The sequence below is a fragment of the Marmota flaviventris genome, chromosome X (genome assembly GCF_047511675.1).
Source record: "Marmota flaviventris isolate mMarFla1 chromosome X, mMarFla1.hap1, whole genome shotgun sequence".
Lineage (NCBI taxonomy): Eukaryota > Metazoa > Chordata > Mammalia > Rodentia > Sciuridae > Marmota > Marmota flaviventris.
The window spans coordinates 125,269,415-125,289,428 of NC_092518.1; positions in this window are offsets into that span (position 1 = coordinate 125,269,415).

Consider the following 20,014-nt stretch of genomic DNA (forward strand, 5'->3'; position numbering starts at 1 on the left):
AGCAAGGGTTAATTTAAATTTGCTCTCTTAAAATAAGTAGAATTTGACCAGATGGGGATACAGAAGAGGAATATGCTAGTCTGAGGTATGAAAGTCCAAGAGGATGGGAAGGTAGTTGCCAATTATGGCCACACTAAAATGTTCCTTGAGATGTGATGGGAAAATAATCAATATCTATTTAGTGAGTCTCTGTTAAGTTTGAAGCTCTTTGATGGGAAAAGCTACATAAATGTGAATACACATATTAAACAATAGATAGTAGAATTAAAATGAATGTGCATGAAAGGTTAAGTGTTACCGAATGAATTAGCAAATGAATGACAGTCTGTCCTAGTTTTAATGTAATGTTTCAGTGTTGACTCATCCACTGCAGAAACCAGCATGAGGTTATTTATCTGGATATGATGAACCTCACACAAGGGTTGGATGATGGGTTGAGACCATAACCAAACCCAAAAGAGATTGTCACTGTCAGCATATCAAATCAAGAGACAGTTAAAATAACTCACAATAGAAATATTACAGTTGATTGTATAGACCAGAATTCAGTAAAACCAATCATATGCAAAAGACTAAGACTGAATTACAATCCTGTATATGCAGTTTTTACCTTGAGGGTACATTTGATATACTGTAACACATCATTTAGCCTGCAGCATTGCCACCTTAAAACAGCTAAAATGGAGGTGAATCTTTTAGAATAAAAAATGCATAAAGGTCCTTTGTTATTTTGTCTTAATGAGTATATCCACATCTATCTGATGCAGGTGGAAAGCCATATTGGTGAAGATTTGTGGCTTGATAATTAAGTTTTGACCTCCATTGAGAGAAAATCAGTCTAAAATTCTTTAGATTCTCAAGTATAGCTCTGAAACTAATTTATGAAGATATATATCATAAAGACACACTCCTGATATGGACACAATGTGCAGAAGATAATCTTCCTGACTTTTGTTAGTAGAATATATTTACTGAAAGCAAAAAGTATATAACCTAGAACCATAAGGATAAAAGCCCCTTCCTTCCATCTCAAAAATGTGAGGAGAGGAAGAGGGAGAAAAATATAACAGGTGTATATCAACCTCCCCTAGACTCAAAAATCAAAGGAAGAAAATGGTAAAAAGTTGAAGTAAACACTATGGCAGAGATTCTTCAAATATATTTGAGACAACAAGTGTGATTGGCATTGTGCTACCATAATTTAGAGTGCAGTGTGGTCTGGTCAGGTTGAGGGAAGTTCTAAATAGTATCTCAGAGCTGACTTTGATTTGTCTTTATGTTATAAGGTGGGTGAAATGAGAACATGAGGTCAACCAGGGTAAAGGAGAGGTGATAGTACATAAAAGTTGGGGCAGCACCTAGATACAGGCATTATATGAACAATGACTCAAATCAAGGAGCTTATAAACACTGAGTTGAGGCTAATTGACTCTTAGAATGAAGCAAAAAAGGCTCTTATCTGAAAAACAGAACCTTTTTATTTGTAGGGGAAATGAATCACTTAAAATTGCTTACATTATTATATTACATTGATAGTTATCTGGATTAGATGGGTATTTATGAAGAAGATCATTCCAGTCACAGATAAAATAGAAAACATTTTCTCTGCAGATCTGAGTTTCAGAGTGAATATGCTTATGATCCTACTACATATGTGTATTTACTGATTGCCATAGTTCTAGGACTCCAACATTGTTGGATTTTCATAAATTCTACTTGCACTTTTTAATTTTTAGATCAGGTGACCCTTAACTTCTAGGGCAAACAATTGTAGGCAAACATCCCAATGTTTAAACATGGATGAATTTCAAAGTTGAGTGTTATGGGTTGAATTGTATCCCCACAAAATTCACAAGTGGAAAATCAATTTGTATCTATAAAGTAGTAAAAAATGAATTAAAATGAAAATAATACCTTTATTTGCAACAGCATATACTGGAAAAATAGACATAATTTAGGGCTGGGATTATGGATCAGTGGTGGAGCACTTGCGTAGCACATGTGAGGCACTGAGTTTGATGTTCAGCACCATAAATAAATAAATAAATAAATAAATAAATGAATTGTGTCCCTCTATAATTAAAAATGAATGAATGAAGGAATGAATAAATAAATAAATTTAAGAGAACATCACAATACTCAGACCTGAAAATTAGCAAATACCTTTCAAAAAAGTTGAAGAAGACTTAAATAAAGGGAAAGATATCCAGTGTAATGGTTCAGAAGACTTAAGGTTGTTCCAATGCCAATATTCTCGTGACTTAAGATTTAATATGATCCTTATCAAAATCCAATGGGACTTCATTACAGAAATTAACAAAATTATCCTAAATTTGTTATGGAAACGCAAGGGACCCAGAAGAGCAAAAAGAATCATCAAAAACAAAACAAAAAATTAGAGAGGATTCAACACTTTTCAATTTCAAAAATTATTACAAAGTTACAATAATCAATATATTGTGGTATTGTGGTACTGCTATAGAGGAGATTATATATATAAAGTCAAAGAGGGTTTGAGGTATAGCTGCTCAGTGGTAGTGTAATTACCCATATGCTCAAGTCCCAGAGATCAATCCTTAACCCACCCAAAATAACATATGCAATCAAATGCAATATAACTTAGAGGCCAGAAATAAACTCACATATTTAGAGTACATTGATTTTGAAAAAAATGCCAAAATTATTCAATGAGGAAAAAATGGTCTTTTCAAGTGACTTTATCAACACTGGATATCCACATGCAAAAGAACAAATTTCTATCTTTACTTTAGAACATATACAACAATTAAATTGGTCAAAGACCTAATATAAGAACTAAAACTATGAAACTCTTAGAAATGAACAGGAGTGTAAATCTTTATAATTATGAATTAGGCAATATCTTATTAAATATGACCCCAAAAGCATAAACAGTAATAAAAAACGTAAATTGGACATCAAAAATATTAGATATTCACTTCAAAAAAATACCATAAAGGAAGTGAAAAATACATCCACCAGAATGAGATAAAATATTCATAAAATATATATCTGATAAAGGTGTAGTATCCAGAATATATAAAGAATATTTACAACCCAATATTTTAAAATGATTAAAAAGAAAGGAAATAATTTAAATAGCCAATTATTCCAAGATATAGCCAAAAACATATACTACATCATTAGTCTCTAGAGGTATGCAAGTAAAACCTTCACACTAGGGGGATGGGGGTGTGGCTCTGTGGTAGAGCACTTACCTAGCAAACATGAGGCACTAGGTTCTATCATCAGCACCACATAAATCAACTAAAAAACAAACAAAAAGTATTGTGTAGGTCTACAACTAAAAATATTTTTTAAAACTTCACACTAGGATTAGTATAATCAAAACCAGACATTAGTGTGTATTGATGAGAATGTGGAGAAATTGGAGCCCTCATATATTTCTTATGTGAATGTAAAATGACACAGCCACTGGGGAAAACAGTTTAAAAGTTCCAGAAAAGTTTTATATAGTATCTACATGATCTAGCAATTCCACTCCCAGGTATATACTCAAAAATAATATATACTGATTGAAAAATATTAAGAATTGAATTATAAAATTATTAATAAATTATAATAATTTCTATTATCTACAAACAACATTTACCATTTATGATGGCATTTATGGCTCAGCATTGTTTATGGCAACAGGATTTCATAAATTTCATGTAATCATTAATACCACTTTCCTAGCAGTATGTTTCCTGTGACAACTAAACTTTCATTTTATATCCAATCATCACTTTGGCTCTGAAGCTGCTGCTTCAATTTAAGGTTGGGTTGAGGAAATAAAATAAAAAAGAAAATGTCTTATGTTTTTCTTCTCTGGACTATTTGACATTTATACAGAGACATGCCTTATAGAATAAAGATACACAACCTTTAAAATTATTGCTCATATTCTTTCAAGACCCAGTGGTTAGCCCTGTGCCAAAATTTACTGTCTCTTTAGAAAGAACATGTGCACATTGTAGAGATTTGGAATATACTGTATTATCAAAAACTTTGAGTATTTCTATATTTGGTCAAAGGAAAACCAGCATTTCTGGTAGTAAATATTCACATTTGCACTAGCAGTGACATAGGTTGTTTCTTTGTCTTATTGGTTAAGAGCAAACCAGAGAGTATGGGACCCAAGGTCCAATATCTTATAGTCAACTGAGTATAGTCCTTCTGTTGGGAATGGAAAAGAAAGATATAGCAATATTTGACATATTGTTTTGCTTATCATGAAATGTAAAGGGTTATATCTTCTAAGCACACCTTGATGACTTAGATATCCAAATGTTGAGGAACAGTAGACAAAAATTATCTCATCAGTCATCAAAATAACACAAAGTTAGGCTCCGACCACATACTCATTTAAATATGGCATTCTATTCTACATGCCACTGTTTGATTAGAATCATATGCATTCACCAATTTTATATCTAAGGAGTACCTGACTCTACAAAATGCTCTGGTGATCTAGTGACCAAAGAATGAAAGGACCAAATCCAGTTTTGTTTGTGCTTGTTTTTCAGGGGCCAACCTGAAAGAAAAGATTTTCTCTAAGAAGTCCCAAGAATAAGATCATGGTATTTGCAGGGAAATGGATGGCATTAGAGAAGATTATGCTAAGTGAAGTTAGCCAATCCCTAAAAAACAAATGCCGAATGTTTTCTCTGATATAAGGGGGGGGGGTGACTCAAAGTGGGGTAGGGAGGGAGAGCATGGATGAAAAATTACCTCTAGATAGGGAATAGGGGTGGGAGGGAAAAGGAGGGAGAAGGAGAATAGCAAGGATGTTGGAAGGAGACCCTCATCATTATACAAAATTCACGTATGAAGATGTGAACTTGGTGTCAACATACCTTATATACAATCAGAGATATGATAAATTGTGGTATGAAGGTGTATTAAGAATTGTATGCAAAAAAATAAGAGAGCTCATGTATAATGGCATAATTTGGTGTGAATGTACTTTATATACACAGTTACGAAAAATTGTGCTATGAATGGATAATTATGAATGTAATGCACTCCACTATTGTCATGTTTGTAAGAAATAAAAAAAATTTAAAAAGTATTTTTCTGACTCAACTGCTTCAGACTAGATTTGAATAAATTAGTTCATCATAGTCTTTATCATGAAACAAAAAAAAAGAAGTCCCACATTAAGAGTTTACAGCAGGATCTGGGACAATACTCAGTGGTAGAGCACTTACCTAACATGAGTGAGGCACTGGGTTCAATCTTCACCAAATAAACAAACAAACAAACAAATAAATAAATAAATAAATAAATAAATAAATAAATAAAGTTATAAAGATGTACATATTTTTTTAAAAAAAGTTTAAACCAAAGGAATCTTTGTGTGTAGTTGGAATGTAAAGTTATCTGTATTTAATCACAATTGTTAATGAAAATCTATGGGCATAAAATAAACCCAGTGGCTCTTTTTAAATGCTGTGCTTTCATTATCTCCATATGTTATTTTATATAACTTCACAGCAAAGCAGTCCTTAAATTTAAAATCTCAGGTTTCAATAAATAGATATATATTATTTAGAAGAGTTGGAAATCCTGCAAACTGTGTGAATTAGTGGTAAAACAGAATATAAAAATCTAATATCAGATGGCAAGTCCAAAATGTGAAGATCTAATAAGAGAACAACATACCCAGATCCCCTTCACTTATATACAAAATGAAACATCAGCATGGGTATAAAACTAAAGACTAGAAATTTCCCATGTATTGCATTTTATGTCATTGTAAATGAGGAATACTTTTAAACATGGTGGACATTAGACAGATCTCAGCACAGAATTTCATGGAATATGGCTTGGTGACACAATGTAAAAAAAAAACAAAACTATTTATTACCTTTACTACTGGCATTATAATTTCAGTAGTTGAACTGATGGGCTAAATAAGCATTATAATGCAGCTGCAAAACCCTAAAGAAATTGTAGACAGGCTATTAAACTGTGATTTATGAAGTCAGCTTTTCTTCAGCTAAGTGATTAGAATTTAATAAGTTGGCCTACTTAGCTTTTAACTATACACAACCAGTCAGAAGAAAAAATATATGAGAAATAGACATGTGAGAAGATTCATGTCTCATTTCCTAGTAGGCCATTTATTCAATTATCAAACAGTACTTCAAAGTGAAGTGATAGACAATATAAAGTAATGCAAAATGTGGACCCTGTCTTCAGGAGGATTATTTATTCTAATATGTGAGTGAGATTTGTACACAAATACCTACATTACAAGGCATCATGGAAGCACAGATATATACTGTGCAGGACAGATATAGGCAAAATACAGCTAGCTGGGGAGTTAAGAGAAAGCTTTTAAAAAGCCTTTATTTAGCTTCAGTGGTGTGTCCCTGTTTGGATATGAAGAAGGGAAGAGTTGTATACAAATAGTCATGGGTACAAGTGGTAATTCACTTTTATTAAAGTTTGTTAATGAGAGTAAAAATACATAAGGCTAGAGTTAGAAAATTTTTAGTTCATAAAAAATATATGATCTCTGAAGTATGAAATATGGTTAAAAGCTTTCATTAGATTCAATTCACCATGTATTTACCAAGGTCCCAATATATATGCACAATATAGGGAATTCAGGGCAGAGTCTCTTGATACAAGGAGGGCAAATCATAGACAACTGTAATAGTTAGGGTGTAATGATGGTCAAAATGAGGGTGGAAATTAGAGATATTAAAGATAACAAGAACAGGTACCTCATTTATCTTGTGCAGTTGTGTCTACTTTTTCCCTACAATGGTGCCTGAAAACAGAGTATGTATTCCATAAGTAACTAAGTGAAGCAACAAATAAAAAGGCAGATTAAACACAGAGGTTTATGTCTAAATGAGTGGGGCAATGGAGTATTTATTAATAAGTCTGGAAAAGAAATCCATTTGAATGAAAACAAAAGTCGAGTACAATGTACTTTCTTCTTGAAAGATACTTATGATGAAATCCTAGCACCTTGAACACCCACCAAAGAATCAGAGCATCTTGTCTTCAAGATTTAGATAAACATTAAATGTTTTGACTTTGTCATATATCTGCAACAAATGGCAAATAATTTGAGAGGAAATTAAAAACCACCTCTTTGATAGAAATAAATGCCAAAAGTAAAGGTGGTCACTGTCAATGAGAAGGCCAGTTAGAAAGAATTGATTACACTGTGAATGGGAGGAAATATGAGGTTACATTGAAGATCAATTTGTGAATAAAAATTGAATTTAACAACAACAAAGAAAAACCTAATTTATGTGTTAACCAAAAGACAAGAGAACCATATGTTTTCCTGCTCCACAGGCCCCATTGCAGGACATTGCTGAACCAAAAAAATCGAGTTATAGCAACAGAAGGCCAATATACTTTCTTCAACTCTGTTCCCAGATGTCTGCCTTTATGAAAGTGTCATTTCTAGGAATAAATGTGTAATATCTCTAGTACAATAGGGAATAGCTTAGTCGACACACAGTTGAACAAGTAAAATTCCTTAATATAATGAATTAAATACTTACTGCATTCTAAATCCATTCATTTTAGTGTTCTAAGCCCTAGACAGTGTGTACTGATTATCCAGTTACCCAATCTTAAATGAGATATGGGTTTCCATCATATCTCATATAAGAAGATCAGTAATTTATGCTCTTTATTGAATTTATTAGATATTTAGCTGTTAAGAGGGCAAAGGGAGCTAAGATAAGAAGAAACTAAATGATTTCTGACTTGGGAAACTTTGTTTCAGATTTCTTTGTATGTTTCAACCAGGTAAAAAAAAAAATAGACTTTTCTCATGGGTAACTGAGATAATAGATAATAAATAGGCTCTTTTGTTCTCTTCAGTTTGGAAGAAGAATGTAAAATGAAGTGTAGCAAGTGCTTCATAAAAGATGTTATAGCCTTTGGAAGTCTGAATCATTCACTTAATCTTCCTGGAAATTTTTATATTGACATAGGAGACACAAATTATACATCAATTCATCCATTTAATTATTCATTCAGCCAGTATTTATTTTGAAAATATTAATGTCAGGAATAGTTCTGTATAAGGGGATGCAGGTTAAACCAATCCAAACAAATCACCTGCCCTCATAGAGAAAATAATGTATATGAGTAAAAAGAAAATGAATGAATGAGTGAATGTCTTATCAGATAGTAATAAGTGCTATCAAGCAAAATAAGTTAGAGTACATATATAATGAATGATGGAAGGACTACAGATAGTTTAGATGTTCTTTTCATAATTGATAGTGGTTCTTATTTTAACATTTATAGATATGAAGGTAAGTGTTTAAGTGTTTCTCTAAAGAAAACTAAAAAGTTAATGCATACAGACTACTGGTTCAAAGTTACCTACTTGTTCTACTATTATTGTTCCAATAATTAATTTTATTCTGTGACAAAACAATTCCCATCATTCTGTTATTTTTAACATTATGTACAATAAACTCAAGTTATTTTTAATAAATCATTCAGGAACTGTTCTCTAAATATTAATATATAATTTTGTCATACCTTATTATAAATTTCTTTCAGAAGAAGTGGATATTTCCATAAATAGTATCAAGTTTCATTTACTTGAAATTATTTAAAGAATTTCTGATTATAATATATTTTACTCTCTGTTCATTAAAGAACCCCTAAATCTGAGGCAGTGTATTAGATAGTTTTGTTGTCACTGTAACCAAAAGACTTGAAAAGAACAATGCAGAAGATGAAAAGTTTACTTTGGCTCATGGTTTCACAGGTTTAGTGTATGGTAAGCCAACTCCACAGGTCTGAGCCTGAAGTAAGGCACAATCTCATGGCACAAGGGTGTGGAAAAGAAAAGCAACTCAAGACATGCTAAAGATGAGGTGGATCCTCCACTGTTCCCCACACCCATGAACATCTTGGTGGATGAGTGTCCTGTGGATCAGGGGCTGCCTAAGCTCTTGGCTGAGGTAGTCTTTGAGAAGTGCAGTCAGATCTCACTGTCCCAGTCTACCACTGCCTCCCTGTCAAATAAGTGACTCTTGGGAAAGGAAGAGATAGTGGGAGAGGTTGCTTGACCCACTTCAAATGCATGTTTTGAGATGTTTGGAGATTTCAGCAGTCATGTGTTCATTGCTCCAGGATCTGGTGTACTGTTCTCATAAAACTGGGAGGATGAAGAAGAGAAAGAATGTAGCTGCTTCACTAATGGCTTTCTGCCTTTCCTTCAGTCTCTATCCAACGAGCTGTATTATTTAATTTCATTATTTAAATCTGCACTGGCTTTCCTCTTCATTTGTCAGGGCATAATGTGATATACCCACTGTCCCAGCAAAGAGGGACAAGAAGAATATAGACCCTAAAATGACCCTCAGTAAGGATCTTGAACAGAACCAATATCTGTCATGGAACAAAATGTTCATTCTCTGCATGAATTCACTTATTCATTCACTGTTTATTGAAGACCTGTTTGAAGCTAGATAGAAAAGTGTCCTTAGGAAATTTATTCCAGTTTTTAGCCTTCAGCAGATTTCAGCTCCATGACTCTTCTTTCTGCCCACCCATTAGGTGATGGTGTGTGTTTCAGAGATGACTAAATTTCTATTCTGAGCTTATAGTTACTGTTTTAGGTCTTAATTTGGGAAGAAGTTGGAGGCCATTATCATCTGTCCTGATTAGGTGGCCTGGCTCTTTTTCTTTAGATCCTTCTGTTCCAGAGCCACAGGAATCCTGAAAACTCACTGAAGACACCTGCTTTTATAGCGTTCAGGAGGCACTGAGGAAGGTCCTAAGACCTCATAGGCACTTTCCCTAAAGATGGCAGAAGTAGAATGAGAACTCTGGGTCTCTCCTTTGCCTTAATGGGTCTATGAATTTCTTGTCCATCTTGTTCTCTTTTTGTTCATGTTAAAAGAAAGCATGGAGTACTAATATTGCCATAAATTGTGTATCTTTTGGCAAGACACTGTACTTTTCTAGGTCTCATTTTCCCTATCTGTAAAACAGGGTTTAGACCAGGTGTTCCCTGGTATTCTGTAATGTGCTTCTTGCTGCCATCCTTTCTCTCTCTTGCTTCTCTCTATTCCCCACCCCGCCCCCCGGGAATGTGCAGGGTCACTGGGTTGTATATATGTGTGATTGAACAAAGGGATTTAGCCTCATGTAGCATGTAGAAGGATATAATTCATACCAGAGTTACCCAGCAAAAAGCTCTGGCCCACTGATTTGTTCTGCATGTGTAGAATCTCCCTTATGCTGGTGGGACTGAAAATTGGTGCAGCCAATATGGAAAACAGTATGGAGATTCCTTGGAAAACTGGGAATGGAACCACATTTGACTCACCTATCCCTCTCCTCGGTCTATACCCAAAGGACTTAAAAACAGCATGCTACAGGGACACAGCCACATCAATGTTTATAGCAGCACAATTCACAATAGCTAAACTGTGGAACCAACCTAGATTTCCCTCAGTAGATGAATGGATAAGCCAATCCCAAAGAAAACAAATGCCAAATGTTTTCTCTGATTTAAGGATGCTGATTCATAAAGGGGTTGGGGGTGGGAGGCATGGGAGGATTAGATGAACTCTAGATAGCAGAAAGGGGAGGTTGCAGTATGGAGGGGGCATGGGGGTAGGAAAGATAGTAGAATGAGATGGACATCACTACCCTAAGTACATGTACGGAGGCACCAATGGTGTAACTCTACTTTGTGTACAAGCAGAGATATGAAAAATTGTGCTCTATAGGTGTAATATGATTATGATGCATTCCACTGTCATATATAACACATTTTTTTAAAAAGTAAAGAAAGAAAAAAAACAGTGACAGCTGGGTACAGTTGCACATGCCTGTAATCCCAGTGACTCCAGAGGCTGAGACATGAGGATTGTGAGTTCAAAGCCAGCCTCAGCAATTTAGCGAGGCACTAAGCTACTCAGTGAGACCCTGTCTCTAAGTAAGATTCAAAATAGAGTTGAGGATGTGGCTCAGTGGTCAAGTGACCCTGAGTTCAATCTCTGGTACCAAAAAAAAAAAAAAAATAAAAATATTCAGAGATAGCTCCCCTTCCCAGGGACAAAATATAAAGCCTAAAGTCACACCTCCAGTGACCCACATCCTCTAGCTACTCCCCACCTACCTACAGTTACCATGCAGTTAATCATATAAGTGGATTAATTGACTGATAAGTTCCAGGTTCTCACAACCCAATGGTTGCACCTCTGAACTTTCTTGTATTTTCTCACATATGAGCTTTTGGGGCCACCTCATATCTGAACAACAACTGGCTATTTCTCTAAAATTTTAAATAAAATAATAACTACCTAGCCAGACTCATTCAACAAGCCTCGGGGAAATAAAGTTCTTCTCTTTAACCCAAACATGTAATTTGCGGTATCTTCCAATATTTTGTCTTAATTTTTCACACCTATTGATCCTTGGTACTGCCTCCATGACTCATCATTTCTCTCCTTAAATAATTGGATAGATGCATAAATTGTTTAGCTGTGTTTTTGTCTTTCTTCCTACCATTCTTTTTTCCCAAAGTGATTAACTAATATTCACAAAATACAGCTTTGATCACATTTCTCCCATTTTAAAATCTTTTTTTTTTAATTTTTTATTGTGGGTTGTTCAAAACATTACAAATTTCTTGACATATCATATTAAAATCTTTAATGGCTCTTCTTTGGTCATTAAGATACATGTGTTTATCTAAAAGAACTTGATATATTATAGTACTAGAAAACCAGTACCATGGAGAAAGCTGTAAGCCAACAAGGAACTAAGTAACATTGTGCTTGCCCTTCAACTCAGTTGATGTATCCATGAAAAAGCACAAAAGAGATTGAAATGCCAGGTAACAGTAGATTTTCTAAACATTTTCAGAAGTAATAATATTCATATTGTATATATAATTCCATAAAGTATGAAAAAAGAAATGTTTTTGAATGCATTTAATGAAGGCAGCTTTCCTGTGACATCACATTTTAGATATGTATGAGAAATAAACAGAGTTACAAGGCAATATCTCTTATGAATATATATGAAAAAAATCCAAATTAAAATTGTATCATATGCAGAGGGATAAAATATATTTTGACAAAAATAAATTATTCCAGTAAGGGAAGTTGATTTAATATGTCAAATTCAATGCAACTCACTGTGCTAAAATAGTAAAGTAGCAAAATTATAATATTTCAATTTATGCAGAGAAATAATTTATTAGAATTGAACACTCATCCATGGAAAAAATACTTATCAACGTAGCATAAAAGTGAATACCTTTAAAATGATAAAAGTATCTATGAATGCCCTATAGTAAATATCATTCCTAAAATAAGGAATGAAAAAAATGACAAATTTGTAACTTCTATTGACAATTCCACTAGAAATTCTGCACAGTGTAATGTAAAAATAAAATTCCCAATAACTAGAATAGAAGAAATACAGATGTGATTATTATTATACGACATCAATATAAACATGTAAAGTAATAAACAAATAGTCAACCAACTCTGAATTATTGAATCAAATTTGACAAATTGCTGGATATAAGATTAATTAAATATCAATTTTATTTCTATATAATAGAAACAAAAACACTTAAAATAAAACTAAAATGCCATATAAAGTAACATCAAATTAAATTTCTAGAAAATAATTTTAAATTTAATTTTAAAATTAAAGTTATGAATGACATTTTTATATAAATATTACTAAGAGAAAAAAATTTAAGTCCCTAAAAATAGCATACTACACTGATGCAGCCATATCAATGTTTACAGCAACTCAATTCATAATAGCTAAGCTAAGGAAAAAACCTAGGTGACCTAAAATAGATGTGGTTTATATGCACAATGGAATATTACTATGTCAAAAGAAAGAAAAACTTTATGACATTTTTCAGACAATCTGGCCTCTGGAGACTATCTGAATCTGGAAATTATTACGCTAAGTGAAATAAGTCAATCCCAATAAACCAAAGGCCAAATGTTCTCTCTGATGTGTGGAGGCTAACAAACAATAAGGGGGAGGGAAAAATAGAAGTTCAATACATTACTGAAAGGAGAATGAAGGGGAGGGAGGGAGATAGGAATAGGAAAGACAGTGGAATTAACTGGACATGACATTCCTATGTATAGAAAATTTAGCAATATACCACAGTAAATCTCCACATCATGTACAACCACAAGACTGGGATCCTAATTAGAATAAGATGTGATCCATATTTGAATAAATAAGTCACATTATACTCTACTGTCATGTATACTAAAAAGTACAAATTAAAATATTCAGCTGGGTGCAGTGCTGCACTCCTGGAATCGCAGCAGCTTGGGAGTCTGAGGCAGGAGGATTGCAAGTTCAAAGCCAACCTCACCAACTTATCAAGAAATTTAGCAACTCAGAGAGAACCTGTCTGTAAACAAAACATAAAAAAGGGCTGGGGATGTGTCTCAGTGGTTAAGCATCCCTGGGTTTAATCCTAAGTAACAACAACAACAACAAAAAAATATCAGAGATTATAGTATTTACATTTCTGTTTGCTAAAGAAAATTTTATCTTTAGGTACCAGTTACTACAGCAAAGCCACATCTTCTAAGACTTCAGTTCTTTTTGAAACATAATAATGATTTGGTATATTTCTTTTATTGTTGTTACATAATTGATGATGAATTTGTAACTTTGCCTCTACTTACTTATTTTTGGGCTGACTATGGAACCCAGGATCTCATGCATGCTAAACAAGTGCTCTATCCCTGAGCTACACCCCTAGCACCTTAATTGCTTTGATAATATCTGAAACCAAAGTTGTTTTGATACGTAATGTTTCCTTTCTTTCAAAGTAAAAATAAATGAATAAATAAAATGTCCTAAACATTGAGTTATAACATGTTTGCAGACTAGAAAACTCAATATGTTAAAATGTCATTTTGCCTGATTTGATCTATTTGTACACCTCAAATATAAATGATTTTTGTCAATTGTACCTCAGTAAATTAAGAAAAGTTTGCAAATTTGACAAATTAATCTATAATTTATATGGAAAAGACATGGTAAAGCAAGAGTTACTAAGAGACTATGCATTTGGCTCAGACTTAAATAAACAAAAAGTTGTAAAGGATAAATTAGAAAATACACATTACACATTACACATGTAGATGTGTACACACACACACGATCACTTGATTTTTGAACATATATATTATGAAGCAATAGGAAAATTATTGTTGTTTCAGTGAATAACTCTGAGCCATTTTGATATATACTTGGGGAAAAACTGGCCTTTATTCTGGCCTTAACATCATATAAAATTATGAATGGTAGATGGTTCACAGTGTGAAAAGTAAAACAATACTTCTTCCAGGAAAAGTAATAAATATTGGAAATAATCTCTGTAACTTTGAGTATGCAAAAATTTCTTTATTAATTTAGAAAACACTAATTATAAAAGATAATTTGAATCTTACTAAAATGTATCATAAGAATATGATGAGGCAAAACACAGCATTGGAAAATGTATTGTAATACACAATTGTTATTCACAATTCTGATAATAGATTCATGTAAAGAATATATAAGGAACTCTTGAAATCAACCAGAACACCAACTCAATAAAAATGGGCAAACGAACAGACTTTTGCAAAGGATAATATATGTTGAAAATAAATATTTAAAACTATCCAACATCATTTGTTACTAAGAAAATGCAAATTAGAACTGGAATGAGATATATTTATAGAACCACTACAAAGTTTAAAATTAAAGATGGTCAATATCAAGTGTTAATAACAATGTACAGAAACTGAAATATCCATGAACTGCTGATAAGCATGTCAATTGCTTTAACCAATTTTAGAAAATCCTTTGCTAGTAGTGTCTACCAAAGATATGGTGTCTTATGTACAGTGTTCCCATTGCTGTATAGCAAAAAGAAATATATATATATATATATATATATATATATATATATATATATATATATACACATATACACACACACACACATACATGTGCCAAAGCATACACAATGTTTTACATAGAATCTTTATTTTATTAGTCCCCTCAGGGATTCAATTCAAATTGGTGAATAAATTGTGGTTTAGCAATTGGGGGAATATTATACAATCATAAAAATTAACAAATCTAGGCTACATGCAACAATATGGATAGATCTTAGAAATGACACAGTGAGCAAAGAAAGGTAAGCATGAGAGTAAATGCTAATATTGTAATATGCTTCTTTTTCTATTTCACACATATTCACACAAGAGCACACACAAAAGTAAGCAAAATTGATCATATTAAATATTAGTATAGGGGGGCCTGGAGTTGTGGCTCAGTGGTAGAGTGCTTGCCTAGAATGTGCACATTGTAGGGTTTGATTCTCAGCACCACATATAAATAAATGAAATAAATATCCATCAACATCTAAAAATTTTTTTAAAAAAATATTAGTAGAGTATTACTTCTGGCAAAAATTGGAGAATATTTAAGAGATTATATTAGATTCTGGTAACGTTTTGTTTCTCAGTATTAGTGGTGATTACAAGTGTTCATGTTCTGAACATTCACTGAGCTTTTCTGTTATAGTTTGTGTATGATATTTGACAATTATATTGTCATTGTGGATTCTTATAAGGCTTTATTAATTCTCAAATGAGAGTTCATCCCTAGAAGAACTCATGAGATTTAGTTTGAGAATTTCCACTAATTGTAAGGTTTTGTTTTTACTTTTCCATGTTTATATTTCTAGAGAATTCTGGAATAGAAAACCAGTCCTCCATATCCAAGGGTTCCACATGTGTGGACTCAATGAAGCACAGATTGAAAATATTTGAAAACAAAACTTCATCTGTTATGAACATGTACAGATTTTTTTTCTTGTCACTGTTCCCTAAACACATATTAACAACTATTTACACAGCATTGTAATCTATTGTATTAGATATTATGAGTCATCTAGAGATTAAACTATATGGTAGAATTTGCATAGGTTATATGTAAATACTATACCATAGGGATTTGAGCATCTGCAGATTTGGTATCCAAGAGTTTCCTAGAACCAATCCTTTGCAGATATTAAGGGGAAAGTCTATTCTCAAATTTCAAACAATTTTCTACTAAATGACCTTACTGAGATTGTTCCCTATTGAAAACTAAAATGTGTTCATATGTTTTTCTATCATTGGGGAACATAGTACCTTCTTTCCCTCTCCATCTCAAATTATAACGAGTTCCAGATTGTGATAGAGAACATGTAGGTTACATATAATGAGACTCTTTAATATAATTTTTGAATTGCATATATGTTCATTTTAAATAATAAAATAATAAACACACCTGCCCTTGGCATAATTAGCCCACTTAGATTTTCTAAATTGTATCCTGATAGGTATTCCAAAAGTTGACTTATAAAATCATCTTCTTCTTTTTCTGATTATTTGTTTAATGTGCAATTACTTTCATAAAGTAAATGAATAACAGAGATGTGTTCATTTAATTGGTCATTATTTATCAAGTGCTTATTATGTGGTAGCATCTTTCTGCATTTCAATTTTACTTAATTCCCACCAAAAATTCTTTAAGGAAGATTTTAATATACAAATATGTGAATGTGGAAATTGAGAACTGCAGATTGTCATTTGCCTTTCTGGCACCAAAGATCTTGTTTTCTCCACTATAATATACTCCCTTTTTTATGGTACAAGTAAATTGAACAGAGGAAGAGCTCAGGAATCTTGCAGAAAGCAATGATCTGGAAAGCCTTCCCAGAGTATGTAGCAATAGGAGGTTTAAAAGGGTAAGTCAATTGAAGAAGTGAGGAAAAGCAGACATACCTATGCATAGGCATTATGTTCCTTGAGAGCATGCTAATTCATAAACAGTGCATCACAGCTATAATTTAGGTTGAAAGGATATACATTTGTTTCAACAGGAACTACATCATGAAAGACTTTGGATTCATATTAAGGACATATTAATACACTATTTTAATAATCAGCACATGGAGTGCTTTTTAAAATTCTAGAATAATATTCATATATCAAAATATTAACAGGTCATTATAATCATTCCACTGAGTATAGTACTCCTTTGCCCCCTTTCTGTTCATCATATGTGGCCAAACCCAAACATATGCATTCTTTATGCTGGAAACAAACATAAAAGACTAAAAACACATCAGTCTACTGGCAATTATCACTTTAAAATTAAGATCACTATTTTTATTCAGGTCCTTCCTATAATCCTATTGCTCTTTTTTTTTGTTTATTCTCTTCATCTCTAAAAACTTCCAAAACATCTTCTCAAATCCTCTTGGCTTATAATTCTGCTTTCTCTTTCACCAGGAATGTTAAAGAATTAGAAAAAAAATTTTCCAAATGCTCCCACCATCAACATTTACCCACCTACCTACATCTGTGCCTATAAAGTAAATCTGTGCCAGATTAGAGACATCTTTCCAGCAATCTGCCCCTCTTCTTTTATATCAGTAGATTTACCCCCACTCTCTAATGAATAATTCTAGTCAGTGTTTTAAAATAAGCTATATCTCCAAAATGAAAATAAATCTTTTTAAGCCCAGTTATCCCTCTATTTGCAATTTTATTCCTTTTTATTTACAGTGAACCATTTGAAAGTGTTATAAATAAAGTATGCAATTATTTTCATTCTCCATTCCTTCCCTCTCCCTCTCCTAATGGAATTTCATTTTTATTACAATGTTAACTTTTATTTAATGATGATACTGTATATTATTTAAAAACTGCACCCCCCTGAAGTCTCTTCTTTTTAAAAAAAAATAAATTATATTCATTTTAACTGGTACATAAAACTATACAAAGTTAAGAGGTGCCATATGATATTTTGATACATGCAAATACTGTGTAAGGTTTAATTTAAATCAGTTTATACAATCTATCTCAAACATTTATCATTTCTTTATTGTGATAACATTCAAGGACTTTTATTACAGCTTTTTGGAAAGTTAAATACATTATTTTTGTCTGTAGTCACCCTACATACTATTAAATAGCATACCCAAACTGCTGACAAACTTAGTTCCCACTGATAAATCTTTTCCCATCCCCCATTATCCTTACAACTTGGATCTCTGATAACCACCATTTTACCCTAAACTTTTAAGACTTAGATTATTTTAGAATTCACATGACTAAAATTGTGTAATATTTGTCTTCCTGTGCCTTCATTTCCATCCATAATGTAGCAAATGACATGGTTCCATTCTTACATATGACTGAATATTATTCCATGGTACCTATGTACCATGATATTTTGTTCATTAATCAGTTGATGTACTGGTAGGTTGTTTCCAATTCTTGGCCATTGTAAATAGGGTTGCAATGAACATGGGGGTGAAAATGAAAATGTCTCATCAACATGCTATTTTCAGTTCCTTTGGAGATACACCCATTAGTGGGATTTATGGATTATATTGTAGTTCTATTTTTAATTTCTGAGGAACTTTCATACTGTTTTCCACAAAAGCTATTCTAATTTACATTCCTACAAGTAATTTGCAATGATTCCCTTTCTCCAAATTCTTGCCAGTATTTGTTATCTTTTATTTTTTTGATAAGTTAATATCTCATGGTGGTTTGAATTTTTATTTTCCTGACGATTACTGATGTGGAACACATTTTCCTATACTTGCCAGACAATTTTATGTCTCCTTTTGAGGAATATCTATGAAAATGTATTATTCATTTTTTTAATTGAATTATTTCTTATTTTTTCTATTGAGTTTTCTGTGTTTTTTATATAACCTGGACATTAGCACCTAATTAGATGTAAAGTTTGCAAATATTTTCTCCCTTACTGTCTATTGTCTGTAAATTCTTTAATTGGTTCCTTGCCTATGCACAAGATGATTTCCATTCCTTTAACATATATACCCTGGAATGGGATTGCTGGATTATATGGTAGTTCTATTTTTAAATTTTTAAGGACACCGTATACTGTATTTAAAATATATATTTATTTTTAGTTTTAGGTTGACATAATACCTTTATTTTATTTTTATGTAGTACTGAGAATAGAACCCAGTGCCTCACACATGCTAGGCAAGTGCTCTACCACTGAGCCACAACCCCAGCCCTGGGACTATATACTGTATTCTAATTTATATTTTCACCACAAGTGTGTAAGTATTATCTTTTCTCACCTTTTTGCCAGCACTTGTTATGTTTTTTTGGGGGGTGTACTGGGGATTGAACCCAGGAGTGCTCAACCATGGAGCCACATCTCCCCCCCCCCTTTTTGGTATTTTATTTAGAGACAGGATCTTACTGAGTTGCTGAATTGCTTAGGGACTCACTAAGTTTCTGAGGCTGATCCTGAACTTGTGATCCTCCTGCCTGAGCCTCTCTATCTACTGGGATTATAGGCATGAATCATCATGCCCCATTTAATACTCTTTGATAGTAGCAATTGTTAATGGAAAGAGGTAATATCTCATTGTGATTTGACTTGAATTCCCCTGATGCTTAGTAATGCTGAGTACTTTTTTCATATATGTCTTCTTTTGAGGAGTGTTTTGCAAAGTCCTCTGACAATTTTTGAATCAGCTTATTTAATTATTGTTGTCTTTTAATTGAGTATTTAAACTTCATTTTTATATTCTGGACATCAACCCCTTCTCAAGTGTAAAGATTGCAAATATTTTCTCCAATTATGTGGGCTGTCTCTTCACTCTGTTTATTACTTCTTTTGCTGAGCAGATATTTTTCATTTAATGTAATCTCATTTTTCTATGTATTCTTTTCTTTCATGTTCTTTTTTCCTCCTGAAAATACTTGTCTATTCAAATATTCAGAAGCATCCCCCCCCCCGTTTTCTTCTAATAGTTTCAAAATTTTATATCTTACCTTTAAGTCCTTAATCCATTTGAGTTGTGTGATCTGTCTTTAAATATTATCTAAAATGATTATGGTTTGTAAATATATGTCTCTATAACTCTCTCCTAGATACTAGGACCATATAT